General features: G+C 44.8%; 1 pseudogene; it reads right to left on the bottom strand.

Moving 5' to 3' along the window:
- Nucleotides 1-22,721, bottom strand: part of LOC111954087 (laminin subunit alpha-2-like) — a 153,995-nt pseudogene that overhangs the window by 94,281 nt on the left and 36,993 nt on the right.

The raw sequence follows: 22,721 nt of genomic DNA, 5'->3' as shown, positions 1-22,721 counted from the left end.
AAGACACTCATCCTGTTTACTGTTCCCGCCCAGGTGAGGGAGTTTGTAGCTGCTATACGCGGCCGGTCCCGCGCGATGATTCTTGTTACGAATACTCCTGTGTCCAGGTACTTACTGGTGGCAGGTAGGAGGGCACCTGGATTACTTCGCGCAACTCTAATTGCAAGGACCGACATGCTGTCCCGTCCCTGAGATCTCGCTGTCAATGCAAGCGGATCAGTAGCTCAGTACTGAGGGCAGCTACTCACCTCAAAAGAATAGCGACCATTTTTCTGCAGCAATAGGAGGCGCAGCAGTCTAGTGAGATCCGATGCGTTTGGCCGACATACAGATTGGCCATCATCGGTATTGAAGTGAGGTGCACGGTATGGCGCACACCTGGAGGCACCGTGTGCCAACGATGAGCAGAGAAGTGTGGTAAAGTTGGTGGATGGTAGGATTGAGGGTGATAGGTAGTGGGGGAGGCCAATAGAGTCGAGGTGCAAGACGAGTGCCGAAAGGACAAGCTTAGGAGGCATTAGACCTGGGCTGATTGGGATGTGCACGTGAGGGACCAGTGAGGTTTTCACTCATATCAAGTTCTTTATTGGTGATATTAGCTCGTGTCTGGTACCACAATACCGCACGCTCATCCGGATAGAATGTGCCCTCATATTCGAGGTATTCTAACGTCCCTAATTGAACTGTGGACTTAATTTGGCCTACCGTCTGTAAGTCTACCTGATGGTGTCTTTAAGCGACTGTGTTCAACAGGGTGCAGGTGGTTCATGGTAATTTGTTGTATGGTTCGTTTGAACCAAGGCATGGGAAAGAGTGTTGTAAGACCATTTACAATGAAGATCTATGAAGTTATTTGGATTTTTACAAAATTATCTTGGATATCAGAAGACAAGAGTCGGCTGACACTACGGAGCATTAGACGCAGACTGTGATGGTAACTGTATAGTTAGATTATCTTAGCTGCTTGGGCTCTGTTATTGATGTGTGTTGCTAGATTTAGACGTTGGGAGCCAGGGTAATATTTAGTTGTATGATTCAATGCTGTACTAGGAGACGTTTTAACTAATAGGCAATATACTTGGGGGTAGAGGAGCAGGAACCGCGGCTCACGATTCGGTCGGAGTATGGGATATCGAAAGGGTATGGAGGAAAGAGAAAACGTCGCACGGTAGGCAAGTTACCAGGAACCCTGTCCAGTCGAATTCTGTCCGATCCGGGGGTGTAGACATCCTACCCCCATCAGGTCCCACTCCTTCAAGCTAGTGGCTAGGTAACCGGACAGGGCCACACTGGGGCCTGGAATCACCCAGGAGAGACCGGGGACAAGCTTCCACTCGAGATTTAAGCGCACACTTTAAATATAATGAGTCTGGCCATCGCGTCTGACCTTGGAATGCTCTAGACATTTCAATACAATCTAGACTGAAATAAGTAATATTTATGAAAAATATATATTTCAAAGAACATAATAGCAGTATTTAGGAGTTTACTCTATCGCATACTAAATGCATATGCCGATAAGCTTGTATTATGTCTTTTACACTTGATCTCACACTCTCTCGCACGGGAAATCCTGATGACATATACTTCTACGCTTTATAGTTTCTAGCTTCCAGGTGGATCCTAAATTAATAGAATCAACCGACAAAGCGATAAATGCTTAGGTAATATTTAAAGTATACGCTCTCGCCTTGTCAACGATGTTCTGTCAGGGCGCAGCTGGATCATTGGCGAAGTTAGTGGGACGAAGTAACGACAAAATTCGTAGTAGTAGTGTGTCGCGCACCAAATCCAACCCCTCGTGAACGTAATAAAAAAAAAGGAAGTATATTCCTGAAACAGGGCCTCATGTTCCGAGAGATGTTTGGCACTTCAGCGTGCATTACCAATGTGAAGAATACTTTATTTCGATAGGTCCTACAGAATTGAACTGCATTCTACTATGATTCAGATTTGAAAAAGACACCAGCATTTCGGTGCTTGTGCGGATTAAGGGCGTGTCATGAAAAGAAATGTCATGATTGGTGTGTGGCTATGAAGACTCTGGTTCTCAGGTTCACTTTAGACAACGTTAGTGGCAAATTCCCACTACTAAGGCTGCCGTAGACGACAATCGTTATAAGTAGGCTTAGTGTGCGTTTTAAGCTCACGTGTCATGTCTCTTTAATTTCACAATTTGACAATTGAATTAATATTTCTCACGCTCATTCAGACTATTTCATGTAATTCTTGTCTTTAACATTATTAGTAATGTGTGTAAATTTGTTTCAATAGTTTTTATAAAGAAAACAGTACTGAAATTGGTGTATGTCGCTTCGTCTCCTTCACTAGAGTAGCCAATTTCACTCTGGCGGACATTAGTTTGAAGGCTGGCTATGCAAATTTAAGGCAAGCATTAGCAAGATTAGCCAGAAAACTTTTCTGCTTTGTTGCGAGCCCAAGCCTTCCTACGCACCACAGCATACGGGTTGGTTCCTTCTAAAGAGTACGAGCGCTATGCAGAACTTGTTTGCGCAGGAGATACTTTACGCAGGGGTTCAGATAGACGTTCAGAAACTGACTCTGCACAATGCGCAGACTGGCTATGATATTCGCCTCACAAGGGAGAAGCTATCAGGTACGGCATAATGTGGTCACATCTGAGAATTGCGCGGCATTGTTCACACTCTGTTGTTTTCCTTAACTAATACCATACAAGCGTGAATAGGTGGATTGACACACTGAGTTATAGAAGGTGGAAAGAGCCAACAGCAAATGTGTCGAATAAGATATAGAAGTTGGTTCTCTCAGAAGATGGGGAAGTTATGGTATAAGAAAAGATGCGAGTGTTGAATGTCGAGACTTAATCATGATTGATGGGAAAGAAGGAGAGCGTCCAATAGGGCTCGTGGATATTACACTACGGGTGATAACGCTCGAAGATTACTATGGTTTGCTGGCTCGATTTCACGGTTTAATATGTGTAATGTTCTGAGTGTACACACCCCGCTACTGTATGCATGTACGGAAGCACTCATGCATTCTGTGTGTAATCCTTTATAACCACAACCAAACAGCCAGAGGTACTCCATTTTCTTAACGACATGCGCTCTCTCACTCGCGGGGTGTTATTAATACTGTCAACCGCCCCTGACCACTCTACTTATTTCTCTGTTGGTTACGGCTAAGTGCTGCAGTCGGGGAGTAGAGATGACTGAGGGTGGGTCATCTGTAGACAATTTGAAGTTATGTTATCTATCGTGATTACTGGGCCATTGCGCTCATGTGTGTGCAACCAATTGCCAGAGGAAGCCTGTTTTTATCGTTGTCTGCTGATCCTCGCGGATGCGTTGTAGTAGAGTTGTAGCATGTTTCACCTTTAGCCAGCCATTTTCCCTTTGTGCTTTTGTGGATTTGGTCTTGTATAGTTGCCTGCGGCAATTCATGAGCTTCACGTTTCGTTTTGCGAATTGGTTTGTTTTCTCTTGAGTTTCAATTTCAAATAAAAGAGGCATGGAACCCTCCCCTAGAGTCTCGATAGTATACTCAGATGAAGGCGGAACGCTTCGCAATGGAAACGTATACAGAAGCCAGTTAGGAGCGCCCGAGCTAGTACGCGTTAAGGACCACGTTGCCTGATTTCATTACCAACTTGTTGCAACATAGGCTAGTCACTTGATTAGGCTCTGGGAGCCAAGCCATGCGTAAAAGGAGAGCCTATTATCCAGTGCATTACGCGTAGTCCACACGCTTGTGAGCGCGTGGTACTGCCAACGCGCCGGGCGTATGCATAGGGAGGATACAGGTCGCGCGAATGATGGGGCGACGAATCGCCTTACGTGCTCTGCTTGGAGGGATGCTGGCATGTCGCCATCTCCTAACTCCTGGTAGCGTAGTGTGAAGCCTGTAGCGCGTCAGGCTCTCTGAGGTCACAAGTAGCAGCTGGACCCGCGCCGCTCCCTCTAACATAGGCTCTACCGCAAGTATGCTCAATTCGCTCGTGCTAATGGCATAGATTCGTAGCCCACGCTCCTCCTGGTCAGCGGTACGTGTGGCCTCCTCCTGCAGTACGCACGGTGCCCTCTCGGACTGCTAGGTACATAGCGTGCCTTCTCCTGCTAGGTTAGAGTGTGCTTCCACCTAACTAGGTAGAGTTGCCTCGCTCCTGGCTTAGGTAGTGTGCCCTCCTCCTGCAAGTAGTAGTGCCCTCCGCCCTACTAGGAGTAAGTGCTACTCCTTCCTGCTAGGTACGAGTGCCCTCCTCCTGGTAGTAGTGGCCTTGGGAGGAGGGCACTCTACCTAGCAGTAGGAGGGCTCTCTACCTAGCAGGAGCAGTGCACACTACCTAGCTGGAGGAGGGCACACTACCTAGCTGGAGGAGGGCACTCTATCTAGCTGGAGGAGGGCACTCTATCTAGCAGGAGGAGGGCATTCTCAACCAGGGTCTAACTCAACATCATGGCATCATTCACAGGCACCAACCGGCCTTGGAGGAGACAGCGGTAGGTCTCAGGGGATTAGTCGATCATAGACACCACACCTGACACAGGAACGCTCCTAACCTACAGAAGTACCAAATACCTTACGCATTCACAGGAATGGCTAACTATTGAAATTCCTTCTGTCCTACCGGTTTAGGTAAAACAGCCCTTCGTTTTTATGCGCTGCATACTTGTGGTACATTTCTGAATTTCCTACGATTGGACTAGTGCCTTTCTGTATTTTAGGTTATTGATAAATATTTTCAGGCGAATGTATGTGTTTTTTATCGTTTGTATTTTTGTATTGTTGTATTTCTCATGTTCATGCCTATATTTGTGTAATTTGTATCACTGCTTCCTTATCATTTATGTATTTTGAATTTGGTGCATTTTTGTGAAATACAGACTTTGGTCTCAATGGGACTTCCCTGCTTAAATAATGGTTTAAATAAATAAATACAAATAAATAAATAAATAAACATCCCATCAACATCTCCCTTCCAATTGCTCATAGCCTATATATAATAAAACATCCCATCACTGTTCTTGCAGAATGTCTGTTTTATACTGAAGCAGGTCTAGTCTGATGTCTGAAGGTAGCGTCGAGGGGGAAGCTGAGAGAGGTGAGGGTGTACAGAGGTCAGAGAGTGCTAGCTAGCTGTCAGGATGTGGACAGACAGACAGCTGAGCCTGGCCTCCGGCCCCGGGGACACGGCCATCCACACAACTCAAGTCTATCTGAACACAGAGTCATGAAAAACTCCACAGGCTACAGGGTGAGATCTGTCTCTACCTCTAAAGCCCTGATCATAACACAGGCTGAGATCAAAAGAGGGAGCAGAAAGTCAATACGATAGCAAAGTTGATCCTGGTTAGGGTCCAACCAGCAAGTCTCTTCAGGTGGGGGCCACAGCCTGATCTGTTTCACCTGTCTTTGTCCTTGTCTCCACCCCCCTCCAGGTGTCGCCCATCTTCCCTATTATCCCATGTGCATTATACCTGTGTTCTCTGTTTGTATGTTGCCAATTCGTCTTGTCTTGTTAGGTCTTACCAGCGTGTTTTCCCGTCTTCCTGCTTTCTCAAGTTTCTGTTTCCTAGTTGCTCCGGTTCTGACCATTCTGCCTGCCCTGACCCCGAGCCTTGCTGCCGTTCTGTACCTACCTGACTCAGACCCGATTACGAACCTCTGACTGCCCTGACCCCGAGCCTGCCTGCTTTTCTGTACCATATTGACTCTGCCCTGGATTACGGACCTCTGCATGCCCTTGACCTGTGTTTGCCTGTCCCCTGTTTGGGTCAATAAACATCTGTGATTCTAGCTGTCTGCGTCTGGGTCTTATCCTGAGTTCTGATATCCTCATTAAAATCACTGCTATTAGGGTTTAACAGTGGTAATAGTACACTTACCAAGGGTGAGATTAACAACACTTGGAGCATTACACGTAAGAAAATAACATAATTATTATACATTTCCAAGTGGTGATATCAGGTGTTGTGTCCACTGGTAAAGAGGAAGGAAGGAACATGTTTAAGTAACTCAGTGGAATGCAGTTCTGAGATCTCAAACCCCTGTGCCTGAAAGGAACTAGATTAGATGTGTTAGATAGTCAATGTAATATCAGAAAAAAATGAAATGTGAAAATACAGTGTAGAAGGTCCGATTTAGTGTTCATGTGAACTCTCAACATCTTTCCTCATCCCCCCCACCCCTACTTACTAAGCATTGTCCAGTGATGTCATCACATTGTGTGGCATGGCCGTGGCAGTTGCAAGGTTCACAAACTCCTTTGAAAACACTGCTATTAACCCTGCAATTCCCAGACGAACACATCTGCAACACAAACAGTCACCAAGGCATATCATTATTAGACAATGAAAATACGAGTACAGAATCTTGACAGTTTAAAGATACCAATTTGTAGATCAATAAAAAGCCAACAGTGTAAGAACAAATCAACTGTCTCCAAGCTACAGGGGAAAAACCAAATTAATACATGAAAAAAAAAATTGCCAGTGAGTTTAATTGTCTCGCCTCATAAGTTGTTTACGGTTTGTAATTAGTCCTACAAAGACGTAATTAATACATCAATTTTGCTGAACTAAGTGCTATCTGCAGTTGGAGCGAAAATTGTAACATCATTCTGTCAGTTTAGAAATGCATCAGGAATAGTAAGAATACATTTGAATTTGAAATGCTACATTCAGATCTTCAAAACAACTAATTTAAACACATCTTCAGTGAATTTTAAATGAATAGCATTAATTGGGGTAAGCAACTTGAGGTAAAACAATGACTGTTTTTATCTGAGTAGGTACACACACAAATCCAAAAGCAAAACATTAGTTTGAATTTCAAGTAGGAGAACGGGGGATGCACAAGCTTCACAATAGCATTGAAAATAAATGCCTTTCTCTGTCATTTTGTCAACTCTCCGTTGATACTGTGTTGTTCAATGCTCTCGTGGACACAGATCGGACACAACACACTGTCAGGCATCGCTACAAAAATGCTCTCATAAGGCTAAAAACAACAAGACAGAGAATGACAACAATAACAAACATGCCCTGTTTTTCGTCTCGCTCTGCACTTTCCCTCTATACTGACTTTGTTGTTAACAAGAAGTGTTACCCTGTTATACCTCTGCAGAGAGGAAGAAAGAGAAGGGACAATGTAGGAGAAGGTGAACACTCACAATAATTAACTAAAGACTTGTTTAGTTAAAGAAATACCTACATACAGGAAGACTTGTTCAGTTAAAGCAATACCTACATACAGGAAAGACTTGTTTAGTTAAGCAATACCTACATACAGGAAGACTTGTTAGTTTAAAGCAATACCTACATACAGGAAGACTTGTTTAGTTAAAGCAATACCACATACAGGAAGACTTGTTTAGTTAAAGCCAATACCTACATACAGGAAGACTTGTTTAGTTAAAGCAATACCTACATACAGGAAGACTTGTTTAGTTGAAGCACGCCTACATACAGGAAGACTTGTTTAGTTGAAGCAACACCTACATACAGAAAAAGATTGCAAGGGAAAGAATGGCGCACAACACATAGCTATACACAGCAATAAGCCCAAGAAACTTGTTTAGTTGAAGCAACGCCTACATACAGGAAGACTTGTTTAGTTGAAGCACGCCTACATACAGGAAGACTTGTTTAGTTGAAGCAACGCCTACATACAGGAAGACTTGTTTAGTTAAAGCAACGCCTACATACAGGAAGACTTGTTTAGTTGAAGCAACGCCTACATACAGGAAGACTTGTTTAGTTGCAACGCCTACATCACAGGAAGACTTGTTTAGTTGAAGCAACGCCTACATCAGGAAGACTTGTGTTAGTTGAAGCAACGCCTACATACAGGAAGACTTGTTTAGTTGAAGCAACGCCTACATACAGGAAGACTTGTTTAGTTGAAGCAACGCCTACATACAGGAAGACTTGTTTAGTTGAAGCAACGCCTACATACAGGAAGACTTGTTTAGTTGAAGCAACCCTACTACAGGAAGACTTGTTTAGTGAAGCAACGCCTACATACAGGAAGACTTGTTTAGTTGAAGCAACGCCTACATACAGGAAGACTTGTTTAGTTGAAGCAACGCCTACATACAGGAAGAGCACAATGGTGAGCATAGAACAGCCAGGATGTTTTTCTCAAAGGATAAGGACAGAGACAAAGCACAAGAGAAAAGTACGAAGGACCTAAAAACCAACACATACTATACTGTATAAATAGATAGATATTAGACCCCTGGGCATTGGGTGAAGAGAGTATAAAACAATCACCAATACGAATACTATGAGGATTTACCTCCGCTTTACCCTTTCTAGAAAGGTTATGCTGTTGGATTTGGGGATATGAAACCTCAAGCAGCATTTTTCTTAGTTCTCTGGGCGTTTAATGGTTTTGCTGAGGGAGAAAGGATTAGTACTGAGCCAGGAGCCCTGCACACTTCACAGAATGCCACCGCTGTTATTCATTGAGGTCACATCTAGCGCTCCCTCCCTCTCCATCGCCTATAAAGACTTGATGATAACCGTGCATTCTATTTCATTCCCCCTCTCCCTCCCCCGCACACACACATTTGCTTGAGTCAGCACAAAACGCCACATGCCGAAATCAATACCCATCGCTTTTTTTAATAGAAAAGACCGTTTTTAACCGAGAGTACAGATTGCTGCAATAGCAAAAACGTCTTTGTATTTGTACCTGTACGCCAGCTTCTCTTTACACTTACAAGTCACCTACGGACACACTCGCGTAAGCATGCATACACACACACATCCAAACCGACAAACCACACACACTTTACAATTAGCGGAAGTGACAACGACACACCAGCAGAGCCACTCTCACACAACCACTTTTCTCTTCATTTTTTTGCTGCCCTGAGGAAAACATTTTAAAAAACGAGTGAAATGAAAACTGTGATTTACTTCACAAGACGTTCCACCGTATCCTGGAGGACAGTGACACATCTACACGGCATTGGACATCTTCTGGAAGACTCATTGGCCACCTCCAGACTGACAGAATGGAGCCTGGTCAGGACAGGATAGTCACACCAACAGCACAAGAGCATTATTAGAAAAGCGGTGGTTTATGGCAACATAAAAATAATCCAGTTCACACTAAATCAACCGTTGTAAAACATGACCACAGAACACAAAAACAAAGATCTAATAATGTCAAGCATCTCTCCAATATGTCATGCCAGACCTCATAACGATGCCCTCTTTAACATACAGATAACATCAACCACAGAAAACCCCAGCTGATTTTGGCTTCTTGTGCCAAAGAGCAGATGCAGTATCAGATCAGTGTGGAATAGAACAGAGGAGGGTGCAGTGTGTATGGTTACCTGTAGATGGCGACCCGCTCATTGCTGTGTGAGGCTCTGAGGAGGAGGCTGCTCACATTAGTTAGAGCCATCATGAAGTCCCTCATGCTGACAGGAGGCCTGTCTCCTGATTCTCAAAGTGGTCAGGGTAGAGCACAATCATCTTTGTGCTCTCCGAAAAGGGTACACCAGCAGACTGAATCGACTGTCAATCATTCTTATCCCGCTGCCCTGCGAGAGATGAAAATGTTGGTCTTGTTGCTGAAATGTTTTTTATTGAACACACACAAGAAGGGTGTATAGGTACTGTCCCTTGTAGAAAATACCAGTATGCAATTATTTTATATACATAAAATAACTGACCGATACAAAAAGATCCAGAGTTACAGGTAAAAACATGAATGATACATGTCAGATTTCTCTCTTTCTCCGCCCCTCATTTGAGAGACAGCATCCATGTTGGTGCATGTATTTTGTCGCCACATGCCAGAATGCTAAGTCTTGGCTCTGGCTGTCAATATTGGCCATAAATGAAGCATGGGTGTCACATATGAATAATATTCTATTCTGAGACACCATGAATAGATAAATTGTATAAAGAGTGACATTTCCTAATATGAAAAACGTGTCTGTTTTGACAGATTGGCCAGGCGACTCAAATAAGTTGTTGAGTTATGTAATGTAAGCATAGTAATTTATGTGTAGGTGTGAGCTTCAAAGGAAATAGGGAAAAATCTGTGTGTGTGTGAGAGAGAGAGAGAGAGAGAGAGAGAGAGAGAGAGTTTGCTGATAGAGTACAGCTAATGGAAGCATTGCCAGGTAAACTTTAAGGGTAAAGTCTTTAAAAACAATGGTGTGAATCATCAGGGAGGATTATCAGATGTTATTCATCCCGCCTGCGTATTTACATATTTCATGGCTGTTGGGAAATTACAATTTATGGGCAACGGCCACTTTATTTGCACTGAATGTCTACATGCAAAGCAGTGTTTAACTATCAATAATGACCTGTCATACATCCAGGCTCCTCCCCCATCTCACATAGGAGATGTGTGCTCTCCTCTCTGCAATATATGAATAAAACCCAGTGACTAAGCTAGGTGTCTGTCATCTGACACTAATGTGCCTGGCAATCGCTCCCTCAGACTCATAATTCAAACAGTCATGTGCGAACACCAGTATAACAAATACACACTGAAGCTGAAGAGGGATCTCTCTGACCCACCTCCTCAAAAATCAACCACCAATCAGTAAACATAGCATATTTTGGATGAAAAAGTTGACATTGAGTTGTTAGAAGAGCATTTGATCACTGATTGCACTAGAGAGCAGGCTCTCTTGCTTATTCAGGATAAACTCAAAGGATGTAATCATGATCTGAGTTCTCCAGCTTTGTAAGAGGGCAAGAGGACATACATATCAATGTCACATCGCATTTGTGTGGCTGCGTCTGGGTTTTGAATGCCATCATCTGTGTGTGTGTGTGGTGTGTGTGTGTGTGTGTGTGTGTGTGTGTGTGTGTGTGTGTGTGTCCCTTCATTAAGAGCACAGGGAGAAAACCTCAACACATTCCTCATGGATCACACACAGAAATAAAAGACAGCGAATGAATCCTCTCACCGCACTCGGCTGACTGAAGATGAAAACGACGACAGATGAACCGCTGGTCCACGATGGAGCGTTAGTAAAAGGACACCTCGCTAGCGTAATAGCCCAAGATGACAGAGAGAACGGACGACAGAGAGAACGGACGACAGAGAGAACGGACGACAGAGAAAGAGTGCGTGTTGCGCATCACTCCCAAGGTCACCGCCGGTCATCTCCTCTATGTCAGGAATGACTAAACAACGCTAAAATAAATAATTGAATTGCTTCGCACACCGCTTCGGTGGTTGTGTGAGTGACAATAAAACACAGTTATTGACCGTTTCACCAGTGAGGAGCAGATAATGAAGCAGGCCTTTTGTCAGAGAAGCGTGCGTTTGGGACCCCCATACCTATATTAATCAAATTGACATCAGCAGACATGACATCCTTTTTTGTGACAATCGGATAGGCATCAGAAAGCCTTTGTTGTGAGATACACTATATATACACAACAGTATGTGGACACCCCTTCAAATTAGTGGATTTGGCTATTTCAGCCACACCCGTTGCTGACAGGTGTATAAAATCGAGCACACAGCCATGCACTCTCCATAGACAATCATTGGCAGTAGAATGGTCTTACTGAAGTGCTCAGTGACTTTCAACGTGGCACTGTCATAGAATGCCACCTTTCCAACAAGTCAGTTTGTCAAATTTCGGCCCTGCTAGAGCTGCCTCGGTCAACTGTAAGTGCTGTTATTATGAAATGGAAACGTCTAGCAGCAACGAAGACTTAGCCGTGAAGTGGTAGGCCACACAAGCACACAGAACGGGACAGCCGATTGCTAAAAATAACTACCGAGTTCCAAACTGCCTCTGGAAGCAACGTCAGCACAAGAACTGTTTCCATGGCCGAGCAGCCGCACAAAAGCCTAAGGTCACCATGTGCAATGCCAAGTGTTTGCTGGAGTGGTGTAAAGCTTGTCGCCATTGGACTCTGCAGCAGTGGAAACGCATTCTCTGGGGTGATGAATCAAGCTTCACCATCTGGTTTGGCGGATGCCAGGAGAACGCTACCTACTCCAATGCTAGGCCCCTTGGTTCCAGTGAAGGGAAATCTTAATGCTACAGCATACAATGACATTCTAGACGATTCGGTGCTTCCAACTTTGTGGCACCAGTTTGGGGAAGGCCCTTTCTTGTTTCAGCATGACTATGCCCCGTGCACAAAGTGAAGTCCATATAGAAATGGTTTGTCAAGATCGGTGTAGAAGAACTTGACTTGCCTGCACAGAACCCTGACCTCAACCCCATTGAACATCTTTCGGATGAATTGGAACGCCAACTGTGAGCCAGGCCTAACCTCCCAACGTCAGTGCCCCGACCTCACTAATGCTCGTGGCTGAATGGAAGCAAGTCCCCGCAGCAATGTTCCAACATCTAGTGGAAAGCCTTCCCAGTAGATTGGAGGCTGTTATAGCAACAAATGGGGGACCAACTCCATATTAATGCCCATGATTTTGGAATGAGATGTTGGAATGAGATGTTCGATGAGCAGATGTCCACATTTGGTCATGTAGTTTATCTTCTGAGCGCTGCACAAATTAATGCAGAGGCATGGTATAGTATGGAGCTAGACCAACTGACTAGATGCAAACCTCTCTGGGAACCACTATATGTTCATGTTAATGAACAGTGTTTGTTATACGGTTATATTATAAAAAAATATACATGCATCCATTGCTGTCATGTTGGATGATACAGCTTTGTCAACAGAGCGCTTGTAAAAAGCATTAAAGACTACTCTGAGAAACATCCTCCATGCCTAATTTGATGAAGAATCGTCACTTCGAAGAACTCATTCTTGTCTTATTCTCAAGCTTGTATCGATTTGGGTAAACGACTCTGTAGATATCCAAACATACATTTTGTCTCGCACTATTCCACCCTAGCCTTCTTCTCTGAGTAACCTCTTCATTTAAGTTACCCTGTGTGAAAAAGATAGAGCTCTGCCATGGGGACCAGCAGGAATGTGTAAGACTGCATATTGGACATAAAAGACTGCAGCACTACTAATCTGAGCTCATTTTTGGAGGATCAGCTAATGACAGACAGATGCTGTCTAATACCTAGGAGCACATACAGACACAGAGATGTGTACGCACACACTGAACACACACACACAAACACAATTTACAACACATAGTTTTGTGCCAAACCTTTTTTTCATGAAACCAGACATATCATTCAGACATGTCTGGCGTGAACTTCAACAAAAGATAAAAGGATCTTTAGAACTGCAGAGGGACATGTCTCATGATCAGTCTGGGCCAATCAGGTTGAACATTACTTGGACCAACATTCTCTATTTTAGCACTTGCTCTATGAATGAGTTCTTGTTGGCACCTAACCTAATGTACAGTGCCTTTGGAAAGTATTCAGATCCCTTGACCTTTCCACATTTAGTTACGTTACAGCCGTATTCTAAAAAGGATTAAATCGTTTTTTCCCCTCATCAAGCTACACACAATACCCGTAATGACAAAACAAAAACAGTTTATTTTTATTTTTATGTTTGCTATTTCATAAATGAACTAAAATGTCACATTTACATAAGTACTCAGACCCTTTACTCAGTACTTTGTTGAAGCACCTTTGGCAGCGATGACAGTCTTGAGTCTTCTTGGGTATGACGCTACAAGCTTGGCACACATTGCTCATGGCTTGGTTTCATTTTCAACCTCTCCCTGTCTGAGTCTGTAATACCAACATGTTTCAAGCAGACCACCATAGTCCCTGTGCCCTAGAACACTAAGGTAACCTGCCTAAATGACTACCGACCCGTAGCACTCACGTCTGTAGCCATGAAATGCTTTGAAAGGCTGGTCATGGCTCACATCAACACCATTATCCCAGAAACCGTAGACCCACTGCAATTTGCATACCGCAACAACAGATCCACAGATGATGCAATCTCTATTGCACTCCACACTGCCCTTTCCCACCTGGACAAAAGGAACACCTATGTGAGAATGCTATTCATTGTCCCCTCCCCCCTCCTGTACTCCCTGTTCACTCATGACTGCACGGCCAGGCACAACTCCAACACCATCATTAAGTCTGCTGATGACACAACAGTCAGCCTGATCACCGACAACGATGAGACAGCCTACAGGGAGGAGGTCAGAGACCTGACCGTGTGGTGCAAGGACAACAACCTCTCCCTCAGCGTGATCAAGATAAAGGAGATGATTGTGGACTACAGGAAAAGGAGGACCGAGCACACCCCCATTCTCATCGACAGGGCTGTAGTGGAGCAGGTTGAGCACTTCAAGTTCCTTGGCGTCCACATCACCAACAAACTAACATGGTCCAAGCACACCAAGACAGTCGTGAAGAGGGCACGACAAAACCTATTGCCCCTCAGGAAACTGAAAAGATTTTGCATGGGTCCTCAGATCCTCAAAAGTTTCTACAGCTGCACCATCGAGAGCATCCTGACTGGTTGCATCACTGCCTGGTATGGCAACTTCTCGGTCTCCGACCACAAGGCACTACAGAGGGTAGTGCACATGGCTCAGTACATCACTGGGGCCAAGCTTCCTGCCATCCAGGACCTCTATACCAGGCGGTGTCAGAGGAAGGCACTAAAAATTGTCAAAGACTCCAGCCACCCCAGTCATAGACTTCTCTCTGCTACTGCACGGCAGTGGTACTGGAGTGCCAAGTCTAGGTCCAAGAGGCTTCTAAACAGCTTCTACCCCCAAGCCATAAGACTCCTGAACAGCTAATCAAATGGCTACCCAGACTATTTGCACCCCCCCCATGCTGCTGCTACTACTCTCTGTTATTATCTATGCATAGCCACTTTAATAACCCTACCTGCATGTACATATTTACCTCAATTACCTCGACACCGGTGCCCCCGCACATCGACACATTGAGTCTGTACAAGTACCCCCTATATATAGCCCCACTATTGTTATTTACTGCTGCTCTTTAATTATTTGTTTTTCTTATCTCTTACTTTTTTTGGGGGGTATTTTCTTAAAACTGCATTGTTGGTTAGGGGCTTGTAAGTAAGCATTTCACTGTAAGGTCTACACCTGTTGTATTTGGCGCATGTGACAAATACAATTTGATTTGATTTGATTTGACACCAGTATTTGGGGACTTTCTCCAATTCTTCTCTGAAGATCCTCTCAAGCTCTGTCAGGTTGGATTGGAAGCGTTGCTACACAGCTATTTTCAGGTCTCTTCAGAGATGTTCGAATTCATTTATTGATAATTTCTCTACCATAAGCCGCCTCCAACATCGTTTTAGAGAATTTACGAGAATTAACGTCCAACCGCAGACCACATGTAACCATGCCAGCCCAGGACTCCACATCCGGCTTCTTAACCTGCAGGATCATCTGAGACCAGCCACCCAGACAGCTGATGAAACTGTGAGTTTGCACAACCAAATAATTTCTGCACAAACTGTCAGAAACTGTCTCAGGGAAGCTCATCTGCATGCTCGTTGTCCTCACAAGGGTCTTGACCTGACTGCAGTTCGGTGTCGTAACCAACTTCAGTGGGCAAATGCTTACCTCCGATGGCCAATGGCACGCTGGAGAAGTGTGCTCTTCACGGATGATTTCCGGTTTCAACTGTACTGGGCAGATGGCAGATGGCAGACAGCATGTATAGCGTCGTATGGGCGAGTGGTCTGCTGATGTCAACGTTGTGAACAGAGTGCCCCATGGTGGCGGTGGGGTTATGGTATGGGCATGCATAAGCTACGGACAATGAACACAATTGCATTTTATCGATGGCAATTTGAATGCCCAGAGATACAGTGACGAGATCCTGAGGCCCATTGTCGTGCCATTCATCCGCTGCCATCACCCTGTGTTTCAGCATGATAATGCACGGCTCCAAGGATCTGTCCTGGAATCTGAAAATGTCCCAGTTCTTCCATGGCCTGCATACTCACCAGACATTTCACCCATTGAGCATGTTTGGGATGCTCTGGATCGACATTTACGACCGCACGTTCCAGTTCCCGTCAATATCCAGCAACTTCGCACAGCCATTGAAGAGGAGTGGGACAACATTCCACAGACTACAATAAGCAGCCTGATCAACTCTATGCGAAGGAGATGTGTCATGCTACTTGAGACAAATGGTGGTCACACCAGATAGTGACTGGTTTTCTGATCCACTCCCCTACCTTTTTTAAGGTATCTGTGACCAACAGACGCATATATCTGTATTCCCAATCATGTGAAATCCATAGATTAGGGCCTAATGAATTCATTTCAATTGACTTATTTCCTTATATGAACTGTAACTAAGTAAAATCTTTGAAATTGTTGCATGTTGCATTTATATTTTTGTTCAGTGTAGTTATATGTCCATGCTTATGAGGCTACATACACTTACCCCTATGATGACATTAGGAGCAGAGTTAACCCTGATGTCCTGGTCTTTCTCCCCTGCGTCATATGAAACTCATATCATATGAGACTTCCTCCATAGGCGGAGAGCTGTAAACAAACACAAGTCAACATTTTAAATAACCTGTCACATTATACATTACAATATGCTAACTTGCACTGCATAGATGAAAAAGGGTTACCACCATCAAAGGAACGTTTACAATGTAATAGCATGTGAAGACAAGGACTGACATTAGGCATGCAGTGTGTGTATAGTGAGGGTTATAGGAGTTATTGTATTAGTAAACCGGGATATAAAGTTGAAAATGATCAAGAGTCCCCTTTAAATCTCAGTGGAGTATGAAATGACCCAACACCACCAACCAATCTCCACACCTCTTCGGTGACATTACGAGCGGTGTGTAATGAGCGTTAAGGGACAGGTTTTATAGTGGCACACTTCCATGCCTGGGAGTAATACTGAAGAGGCTGTACTAGCCAGAGGCATTACAAACAGCTTTTAAACAAAGATCCTTAAAGATGGACACAGTTTTACAGGCACCGGGCTCTTGAAGATTAGGATGTCTAGTTGCCACAACTAGGAGTGTGTGATTGCTTCGAATGATGACTGCATTCCCAAAATGTCTGTCTGGTACAGTTGAGCACACATTCTCAGATCTAGGACAGCCTATCCTCCCCCGCCTCCTTTGGATTTGTCTATCTGTCTTTGTTCTCTCTCTATGTTTCCTATGTTCTCCTCTGGCTGCTACAGCTCCCCAAACAAAGCAGACATGTGTGTTGTGTTTTTCCTGCTAGAAAGGGGCCCTCTCATCTTGGTGCTATTGAGCCGCTCTATCTCCTGGCCCCCTGCTGAGGCTATAACAGGGAGCTCTGGGGGTGCTGATGTGTTCAATGAAAAGGCCCTGTTGTTTTCCGACCATGGAGAACCTTTGACTAAGACCTGGAGGGCAAATCACTTCTCACACATCACTTATCAGAGGTGCCCCGAGTTTTCACTGACCATGTGACCTGCCTGGTCTGTAACAGTTTGTCCAGGTCAGATCATGTGACCTGCCTAGTCTGTAACAGTATGTCCAAGTCAGATCATGTGACCTGCCTAGTCTGTAACAGTTTGTCCAAGTCAGATCATGTGACCTGCCTAGTCTGTAACAGTTTGTCCAGGTCAAATCAAATCAAATCAAATCAAATTTTATTAGTCACATACACATGGTTAGCAGATGTTAATGCGAGTGTAGCGAAATGCTTGTGCTTCTAGTTCCGACAATGCAGTAATAACAACAAGTAATCTAACCTAACAATTCCACAACTACTACCTTATACACACAAGTGTAAAGGGATAAAGAATATGTACATAAAGATATATGAATGAGTGATGGTACAGAACGGCATAGGCAAGATGCAGTAGATGTATAGAGTACGTACTATACAATATGAGATGAGTACTGTAGGTTACTGTAAACATTAAAGCAAAAAAAATGCCATAGTTTAAGTGGTAGTGTACATGTTATGTACATGAAGATGCAAGATGCAGCTAGTGATATTAGACGTACAGTCATTATAATCATTATATCGCTAGATGGGTAATGTAATGGTATGTAAACATTACTATTAGGAGTGTGCATTGTTTTAAAGTGTGTGCATTTATGTACATTACATATTTCCATCAATTCCATTTTTAAAGTGGCTGGAGTTGACGTGCCAGTATGTTTCGGCAGCGGCCGCTAATGTTAGTGGTGGCTGTTTAACAGTCTTGATGGCGTGAGATAGAAGCTGTTTTTCAGTCTCTCGGCTCCGCTGCTTTGATGCAACCTGTACTGACCTCGCCTTCTGGATGATAGCGGGTGAACAAGCAGTGGCTTGGTGTTGTGGTGTGCCTTGATTGATCTTTTATGGCCTTCCTGTGACATCGGGTGGTGTAGGTGTCCCTTGGAGGGCAGGTAGTTTGCCCCCGGTGATGCGTTCTGCAGACACTCACTACCCTCTGGAGAGCCTTACGGTTGTGGGCGGAGCAGTTGCCGTACCCAGGCGTGATACAGCCCGACAGGATGCATCTCGATTGTGCATCTGTAGAAGTTGGTGAGTGCTTTTGGTGCACAAGCCGAACTTTCTTCAGCCTCCCTGAGGTTGAAGAGCGCTGCTGCCGCCTTCTTCACAACGCTGTCTGTGTGGGTGGACCATTCAGTTTGTCCGTGATGTGTACACCGAGGAACTTAAAACTTTCCACCTTCTCCACTACTGACCGTCGATGTGGATAGGGGGTGCTCCCTCTGCTGTTTCCTGAAGTCCACAATCATCTCCTTTGTTTGTGACGTTGAGGTGGAGCGTTATTTTCCTGACACCACACTCCGAGGGCCCTCACCTCCTCCCTGTAGGCCGTCTCGTCGTGGTTGTTGGTAATCAAGCCTACCACTGTTAGTGTTCATCCGCAAACTTGATGATTGAGTTGGAGGCGTGCATGCCACGCAGTCGTGGGTGAACAGGGATACAGGAGAGGGCTCAGAACGCACCCTTGTGGGGCCCAGTTGAGGATCAGCGGTGTGAGATGTTGTCTCTCTACGCGAGCCCCGTACGCACAGCTCCAGCGGCGGCCGTCAGGAAGTCCAGGACCCAGTTGCACAGGGCGGGGTCGAGACCCAGGGTCTCGAGCTTGATGACGAGTTTGGAGGGTACTATGGTGTTAAATGCTGAGCTGTAATCGAAGTAACAGCATTCTCACATAGGTATTCCTCTTGTCCAGATGGGTTAGGGCAGTGTGCAGTGTGGTTGCGATTGCGTCGTCGTGGACCTATTGGGTCGGTAAGCAAATTGGAGTGGGTCTAGGGTGTCCGGTAGGGTGGAGGTGATATGGTCCTTGACTAGGTCCTCCAAAGCACTCATGATGACGGAAGTGAGTGCTACGGGGCGGTAGTCATTTAGCTCAGTTACCTTAGCTTTCTTGGGAACAGGAACAATGGTGGCCCTCTTGAAGCATGTGGGAACAGCAGACTGGGATAAGGATTGATTGAATATGTCCGTAAACACACCAGCCAGCTGGTCTGCGCATGCTCTGAGGACGCGGCTGGGAATGCCGTCTGGGCCTGCAGCCTTGCGAGGGTTAACACGTTTAAATGTTTACTCACCTCGGCTGCAGTGAAGGAGAGCCGCCAGGTTTTGGTAGCGGGCCGTGTCAGTGGCACTGTATTGTTCCTCAAAGCGGGCAAAAAAGTTATTTAGCCTGTCTGGGAGCAAGACATCCTGGTCCGCGACGGGGCTGGTTTTCTTTTGTAATCCGTGATAGACTGTAGACCCTGCCACATACCTCTTGTGTCTGAGCTGTTGAATTGCGACTCTATTTTGTCTCTGTACTGGGACTTAGCCTGTTTGATAGCCTTGCGAGAGAATAGCTACACTGTTTGTTTTCGGTCATGTTCCGGTCACCTTGCCCTGGTTAAAAGCAGTGGTTCGCGCTTTCAGTTTCACGCGAATGCTGCCGTCAATCCACGGTTTCTGGTTTGGAATGTTTTAATCGTTGCTGTGGAGTCTTGCAGTATGTACCTGCCTAGTCTGTAACAGTTCTCTTCTTCTTTCAGAGCATGTGACCTGCCTAGTCTGTAACAGTTTGTCCAGGTCAGAGCATGTGACCTGCCTAGTCTGTAACAGTTTGTCCAGGTCAGAGCATGTGGTCAGGGAAAACTCAGGGCCTTACCAGCACCATCATCCCCCTGGTTAGGAGACCAGCAACAGCAGTGCGCCACATGCACCAGAGCCAGAGCTCTTTTAATGTGTGTTTTGGCATCATGTGTTTTGGCATCATTGATGTCTATGCATGTATTATTGTGATATGACTCATGCACAGCTGTGCAGACAACCAACATAGATTAATAAACATGTTCCCGTTGTAACCAACCATGGTTCACTGGCAAAATGAATGCAGAGAAGCGTTGAAATACAGCCTTATTTGTTTGTACACAGGAAGCGAGATAAACAAGGGCTAAAGTGAGTCATGTACAGACTGCAGGTCCTAATATAATGTCATGACAACCTCTTAACTCACATAAATCCAGTTCACACTGGAAACACCTCAACCTTTGTGGAACAAAGGGGCTGGTCTATGAAGGTGAAGTGCATTGTGGGTGGGAGGAGCAGGGAAAATCTAACCTTTTGTTAAGGAGCAACAACAAGCGTCAGACACACCACTAATGAGACAGATCTAATCCTCTTGTTAGTAGCATCAAAAACACTCCTATCAGGACACTCACATCAATAAACCATCTTCGTCGCAGTAGGATCTCTTTGTCCAGGATAAAATTGTATATCTCACAATCCTACTGGAGCACCATGGCTGATTCTGAACAATCATAAAAATGTGTTTTTTGCTACATGAGGACACATTGAGTTATAGGACAAATAAAGAGAGGCCTGTGAAGAGAGGACTCTGGAGTTAGGATCCACTTTTATAGATCACAGGGGAGGCCGTGTTAGGACAGAGACAGAAAGCCAGAGCGGCTAGCCATCCCACACCAAATATGCCCAGAGAGACAGAGAGATAGAGAGTGGTAGAGAGAGCAAGCAGGGGGTGATCAGGGCCCAGATTTCAGAAAATAAACAACAGACCTTCGATCCATCCACTGGTTCTTAAAACAAGTCTCACCATGACACCGGGATCCTCACATCTGCTCCCCTATTACGAGCCCTGGGCCCTAGCTCTGTTGACTTTAATATCCAGGAAGCATCAATGTGTGTTTTCCCACCGGCCACTCACAGGACAGCTACAAAGAGGGGGCTCTGCTCAGAGCCTCTGACTGCCTCCAAAATGGGGTCCTGTTTTGTTTGTGCATAGTGGGTGATGGTGGGGGTCCAAAACTAGGGCTTGGGAACACTCACATCTGGGAAACACTTTTACTGGCCCGAATGAGATGGTCCAAAGTGAACACATCTGGGACAAAGGCTAATGCTGCCTCAAAAGCTGCACGAATTTCCCTGCTTGTTTGTCCATCTGTAACCGTGTGTATTTGGAAGTATTTGGGATAAATCATAAGAACTAAGAAATTTACTAAAACGGTTGGAGTATCATTCAAATATTTGTCAAGTACTGTATAAGCAAACACACAGCATCTGACAATTACATTTTTGTAATTTAGCAGACCCTCTTATCCAGAGCGACGTACAGTAGGGAGTGCATACATTTTTGTCCTGGTCCCCAGTGGGAATAAAACCTACAACCCTGGCGTGGCAAGCGCCATGCTCTACCAACTGAGCCACACAGGACTAAATTGTTTCTAAGCAACCAATATGTTTATAATAGAGCTCTATCAAAGCTAAAAATGCTATATTTGTATTAACAAAAGATGATCTACTCCAGTATTCGCTGAATGAGGAGGAAACTTTGGAGGCTTCCTTGTTGCACTTCATTGGGCATTTACGTAAGTGGCATAGCCTGGGAATAAGGCTGTGTGTGCCCTGCAGCCTCTCCCCCTGCAGAGTGGAGGGAATAGAGGCCCGATCACAGAGTGTTAACTACAGCATGCAGTCTGGAGCTGCAGTCTGAGACAGGCTGGGAGTGGCTAAATATCCTCCTCTCTACTTTCAGAGAGCTCTGATAGCATCCTATAAGTGGCACTCTCTCAGTCTCTAGTCTATAGGTCCCCAGAAAAGACCTCGTACAACCAAGGAAGCCAAACACACATAGTAAATAAATACATTCATATGGGTAAAACAATCACTGGCACCCACCCATGCATATTCTCCTGTGCGCTGGTTCTCTCTGCGCAGGCTGCTCTGTCGGCCTTGTCAATCTGAAGACGAGTGGTAATGGCTCCGTTCCTCACTGGGAGAAAGTGCTGAAGTGTGTACTCAGGCAAGCGCTGTCGAGATGGGTTCATTTATCATCATAATAGTCTATTACCCGTGATAGGACACAACTCAGTGAAGAGGCAGCTGCAGTAATTGGTGCTATTTCTTTCACTTTGCTCGGCCAGGGAAGGCAAGGAGGCAGCCCTCGGCACCGGGGCAATAGTCAATCAACACGTGGAGATTTCTGAAGAGAAAAGTTCATCTGCGATTTTTATGCAGGTTTATGGGTTTTACTGTCTCCTGTAAATCTGTCAGCATCAGAGGTGGGCGTGGTCAGGAAGTACTTACAAAATTTGGCAACAATTAAGATTCAACTTTTTTGCTGATTGTCGAACAAGTGAATGTATACAGTGCTTTCAGAAAAGTATTCATACATGTAACCCTTGATTTATTCCACATTTTGTTGTGTTACAGCCTGAATTCAAAATGGATTACATAGATTTTTTTCTCACCCATCTACACAGTATACCCCATAATGACAAAATATACATACAGAAACATCTCATTTACATAAGTATTCAAAATCCTGGGTCAATACATGTTAGAAT

The sequence above is a fragment of the Salvelinus sp. IW2-2015 genome, linkage group LG28, assembly GCF_002910315.2.
Source record: "Salvelinus sp. IW2-2015 linkage group LG28, ASM291031v2, whole genome shotgun sequence".
NCBI lineage: Eukaryota > Metazoa > Chordata > Actinopteri > Salmoniformes > Salmonidae > Salvelinus > Salvelinus sp. IW2-2015.
Note: the sequence above shows the minus strand (reverse complement) of the source record. Positions and strands in the feature narration are given on the sequence as shown.